Source organism: Nicotiana tabacum, chromosome 6 (assembly GCF_000715075.1).
Source record: "Nicotiana tabacum cultivar K326 chromosome 6, ASM71507v2, whole genome shotgun sequence".
NCBI classification, from domain to species: Eukaryota; Viridiplantae; Streptophyta; class Magnoliopsida; order Solanales; family Solanaceae; genus Nicotiana; species Nicotiana tabacum.
The window spans coordinates 45,579,075-45,585,224 of record NC_134085.1 but is presented as its reverse complement, the minus strand read 5'-3'; positions in this window follow the sequence as shown (position 1 = coordinate 45,585,224).

Genomic DNA, 6,150 nt, shown 5'->3' with positions numbered 1-6,150 from the left:
CGAGCCTCGCCTCCCTTAGCGTGGCCATCGCCCTCTCCGATTCTTGCTCGAATTGGAGGACGCGGATAGTGTTCTCCAGAGCCGCCACCCTTGCCGAAGCCAATGACCAAGCACTCTCGATGTTCTCCAACCCAGTAACTTTTCTCTCCAACTCGGCCAATTTTACCATCCACTCCGCGCTCATAGCCTCGACCTTGATAAGATTCTGATCCATCTCAGACTGTATCGACCTCAGCTTCCCCTGAAGATATTCACACTCTGCAACAACCCCTTTGCCTAACCCAAACTCTTCGTCCTTTGCACGAAGTTGCTCCTCGAGCATGCTACTTTTGCGAATAGCCTCCATCAATTGCTGGTCCCCTTTCTCCATTTCCTCGCCGAGGGATTGAGCACCAGGGTTCGCCTTCAACCGTTCGTGCATCTCACGACACTTATTGTGATAACGCTAATACTTCTCCAACATCTTCAGGAAAATCTTGGCCCGAATGTCAGCCCTATGAGCACTCTCAATTTCCACCATGTACGTCTGAAAAATGAAAAGATGGGATAAGACCATATCGTCCAGAAAAGTAAAAGGAACATGAAAGAAAGGCGAAATGTACCCTCAAGCCGATAGCGCCACTTCATGCATCAAGTCAATATCAGGAACATTCTGAAGAGCCTCGTTCTTGGCGGTAGAACACAATATGTCGAATTGCGACACCAGATCCTCCGTGTCCCCTAGGAGATTAATATCCGATGATATCTCAAGAATACGGGACAAGCCTCCCGCATGAACCAATTAATGGGTAAGACCCTCTTCAAACATCCTAACATCATCGGGGTCAAGATCAGACTCAGATTTGTAGTCGTCGACCACGACACCTTTTCCTCTTTCTGCGGCCTCAGAAGTCTGACCTTTTGTCGCGGTAGGTTACTGATCAATCATAGCGGTAGGGATCTCCGTCGATGGGTGATAATAGGCTAAATCTAGGTAATTTGGCGATTGTTTATGCTTCCACTTGATTATATTCCAATATCATAATATGGCTAATTGATGAAAAAGAGGCTCTAATTGTGAATTGTATACATTTCAGGTTGAGGAGCCTATGTGATGCTTTAAAAGTGTGATTGGAACCATTCTGGAGCAAGAAAGACTCATCGGGGCTGAGTACGCTTGAAGACGAGGAAAATAAACGATGAAACAGAAAACTGGACATGCGCGCCCAGGTGCGCGCCCGCGCTACTTTTAGCGCATCCAAGACAGAATCCTCATCCAACTAGCGCGGCCAGATACGCATCCAGGTGCGCGGTCGCGCTAGTCCAAATTTCGGGAAGAATTATTTAGGGGAAAAATTGAAAATCTGGAAGAAAACCCACTTAACCTATATAAAGTCAAGCTCACCCAAGGAAGTTTTATCAAGATTTTCATAGTCTAGTGCAAGAAATAGAGAGGCAAAAGGCAAGGAGGAGATTGGACCATCAAGTTCTTCTTTTCTTCTCTTTGTTTTGCTATTTGTGATGAAACTGAACCTATTTGTGATGAACACTAGTATGAGTGGCTAAAACCCATTGTTCTGGGGTCATGGGTTAAACATGAATGTTGTTGTTTGAAGTTTAATTTGACAAAGTTGGTTTATCTTATTGGGTTGTTTATTTAATTCTGCTTTTAATTATTTTGCTGAGTAGCTAACAGTGAAATACTATCTACGAATCTTTAGTTGAACTCGAAAGTGAGAACTTTAGCTTGCATATAGAATTAAATAGAACAAGTTCTTGAACCCGGGCCTCGGGGAACGGATTAGCAATTGGGATAGACATATACCCAATTGCCTTGTTTGGTTGAAATACGGGAATTGTAAATTTATTTTTGTTAATTTTAATTCCATAGACATATAGGCATTGAGTTAACTTGAATAGGCGAGTAAGAACTCGATAGATTCTTATGAGTAATATCAACCCTGTCAATCAATAACCCAGATAAATTGATTAGTCATTTTAAGCCAAGAACACAACACGATTGTTAATTAGCCCGTGACCCTGGAATATCCTTTCCTACTATTTGTTACTCGAAATTGTTATTTGTTTGGTTAATTGCTCTAGTTAAATTATTGATTGGTAGTTAGGTAGTAAAACAATTACATCTCTATTTTGTGGAAAACCTCTTGAATAGACAAATTAATTTGAGTTTGAAGTAGTCAATAGTTAATCATAAGTCTTCGTGAGAACGATACTCTACTCATTACTCTATTACTTGACGATCACGTGCACTTGCGTGAGTATTTTTGGTCGCAACAATGGGGCAGACGCAGTGGCTGACTCTGTCTCTACAAGCAGAATGGCATCAACTCCCACCTCAGATCCTGCCAAGGGAAGGTCTTCCTCTAGATGTATCATGGCCGAAGGAGCCGTTTCAGACTCCACTCGTCGCCTCTTTGATGGCCCCTCTCCCTCTTCGGCACGGGAAGATTCCCCGCTGGGAAGGTAATAGGGGCCAGAGTCTCAGTTCGAGGGGTAGCCTCCGTGCGTACGGCCACAGCCGTAGATTCAACTGAAGCAGCCCTCGACGAAGGTCGAGTAGTAGATATTGAAGTAGGGCGAGTGAACAATGTAGGCTAATGAAAAGCTAGTGGATGAGCCCTCACTCTCTACGCTCTCTCTGACATCGACGAACATCACATAAGAAACTAAGTAAAAAGGGAAGGGGGAAGAATAGCGAACAAAAATGATATTACTCACCAGTAAGGGGCTTGCATCCATATTTCTCATAGAAGGACGACTATGTGCGGACCCCCGCCATATAAGGGAGGATGGCGCTCACCCACTCGCGGATGCCATTAACAGGTGCAGGGGGTAGTTTCGCGGTTGTAAAAACAAAAGAACAAATTTCAAGTACTGACCAAAGGGAAGTGGTCGAGCATCATCCTGACCAAAAGTATAAAAACGTGCGAAGTTCCATTTCTCAGGGAACCCCATAGGATCTGCTACAAGGTGCTCGGTCCGCACATAGAAGTAATTCTCGTAGAAGCGATGGTTGGCTCTGTCGTCCATCTTCACCACCAAGCTCTTCGACCCTCGGTGGCGCATGTGAATCATCGTGACACGAATGAGCTAAGGGACGAAGATATTAAGCATGTGCCCCAAAGTAATCTCACGACCGGCAAGCTCCGCAAATTTGAGCAGCATAAGGAACAATTTATACAGGTACGACGAAAGTTGAGCCGGGCATACCTCGTAAAAGCGGCAAAAGTCTACCACCAAGAGAGGAAGAGGAAGCGTGTACCCAACAATAAAAGGGTAGGCATAGAATGCGCAATACCTGGGCGGTCAAAATGAACTATATCGTTCCCCACTGCCAGCAGTATTTCGACGTAGCGAGGGATTCCCCACCTAGCCTTCAATTCTGCGATCCCCTCCTCATCTATGACAGAGGAAGCAGGTTTCGGCTCCTCCCTGGCGAGACTGTGTAAATCGTTCCATGGTCTCCCAGGGCGAGGCAAGATCTCAGCCACCGATGGGACCTCCTCATCTTCTACCACTTCTACTCCCCCAGTGGCAAGTACATCGCTTTCCGACACTGGAATTGTGGCAGGAAGGTCAGCGCGAGAGGAATCACCAGCTATTTGTATCAATTTGATAAAAAGGAAAGACGAAAGTTCCTGGCTAGCCAGAGAAAATAAAAAATCCAAAGTATTAGGAGAAAAGAAGATTCACAAAGTTCTTTCAAGTAAAGGCACGGAAGTGTGTCAATCGAATGGTGCATTCCTTCTATTTATAAGAGGTATAAATTCCCAAGCGCGAAACCCAAGAGTCGCCAATCGAAGTTGAAAGGGCATAAAACGGTTCAATCCCTTGGGAACGTGTGTCATAATGGCAGCAGCCACGAACAACGTTTCAAGCTAAACGATGTTTCGATTCCAAAACGGCCGCAATGGTTCAAGGATATCGATAGGGCGCCGTTACGTTGCTTGAATCCAAAGATCATACCCAAGGGGTAGGTAGTCAGATTTCTCTTAAAAATGTAACCATAATTCGTCTACCAGGCCCAACAAGAGACGACCCCGGCAGACGGAGGGACTAACTGTATTGGTCAAAATCTGACCGCTGCGGCCGACCCAACCGAGATCCCATCCAAGCAGCAAGGCAGTGGAAGACGACATGATTTGTTCCAAACCCCGTACTCATAATACCCGCCAAGTCAAAGAACAATAGTCAGGGGACGACGAAAGAGGACATGATATGAAGGTGCATTGACCCAATAACATAGCAAGGATTCCACAACTATATATAGGGAGGAACCTTCCTAGAAAAAAAGGGTTTTCTCTCTCTCTTTCCTCTCCTATGTAATCTTGTTAGCAAAAAGAAGACAAAGTAATCTTCCATTGATTATGTAAAACATTCATCTCCATCAATTAGTGAGCGAAGAAATATAAAACCTCAATAAGATTGATTGCCCATATTTCATCTTATGCATTATTTTCTGATTTGCTTATGGATCTTGAGTTTATTATGTTTGATTAAGATTTACCTCTTCATCTTCATTAATTGATTTAATCAAAAAGGTTTCAATATCTTTTGGTCAAACATATTTCATTAATTGATTTAATCAAAAAAGTTTCGATATCTTTTGGTCAAACATATTAGACGAACAACTTTTACACTATGTTGGTTAATTTTTTTAGGTTTTATACCAGTTCAGTTAGTTTGTAAACTTTTGTACTCAAATTAGGTTATAAATTCTAGAAAATGAGCAATTTCTTGCTCGCTCAGCTTTCTCCTTTCTACATCAGCTAATCACTCTATGTTCAACCGACGTCACTTGCTCGGTACTCGACGAAGATATATATACTTTACTAGATTGGGCATACTTTTGTCTTTGGGCATGTACGGTTTAACCAAGTAATTATTTTACAAACAAACAAGTCAAATGATGTAATTACACTTAATTATAGTCATATCTAATTATAAGGTAGTTTTTTAAATAGTGGCAGAGCTACATAACTTCAAAGGGTGTCAGTTAACTCCCTTTGTCGAGAAAAATACACTGTTTAAATAAGTATAAATTATTATATATATATATATATTATGTATCCCTAATTTCTTCGTGTATTTACTTTCTTAAATTTTGACACCTCTTGCTTTTAGTGAAAATCCTAACTCCACTACTGTTTTCAAATTAGCTCTAAGCAAAATGAACCAGAACATATATATGCAGACCATAACTAAGTTATGTTGATCTACCACTTTGAAAAAAAAATCACGACGAAATAATAATGTAAGTGACGGATCCAGAATTTTTAAATTATAGATACGTAACTATTTTTAATTTGATAATTACTACTTAGACTGGGTGCTCAACTAATATGTATTTATATGAATTATTAGTTTTTCTATATAAAGTATTAGTGTTGTGTCCCAAAGCAATGGGTGCTTAAGCACCCATACTAGACAATGTAGATCCGCCGGTGAATAATGTAAGGGGCGAATCCAGAAATTTTAAATTATGGGTGCTTAACTATTTTTAGTTTGGAAATTAACTTCTTGATTGGGTGCTTAACTAATATGTACTTATATGAATTATTAGTTTTAGTGTACATGTGTTGCACGTGTATTCTGCGCCTATCGATTAAAAAATATATGGAATATTGAGTAAAAATAAATTATGTGTAAACGTAATTGATGTAGAGATAGATACAACGATCATTTAAATGAAAAAAAAATACTTTATCTAAAATACAAATGTACTTACAAAGTAAATTCTAGGGATAAATTCATGCTTAAAAGCACTTTGGCCATGCTTATCGAAAAATGTACTTTTTTCAGCTACTACTACTATTCGAAAGCATCTCAAAACACCTTAACTCTCTAAAATAAGTATATTTAAAAAAGAAATATTTACCTTTAACTTCCCAAAAACTTGGTCAAACAGGCTGACCTACATATTTTTGATGTGAGCAATATGGCAGGAATCGATCTTTTTTAATTTGTCTAACTCAATTTAATGTAACGACCCAAATGGTCATTTTATTTTCTAGAACCCCATTCCCCTAAATAAGACTTTTTATACTTGCTTTAACTGATTTATGACTTATGGGGATGGTTGGTTCGGGATTTGGAAGAGTTTGGGTTGAAATCGGAACACTTGGTTCCTTAAGGTTGGCTTAAAAGGGC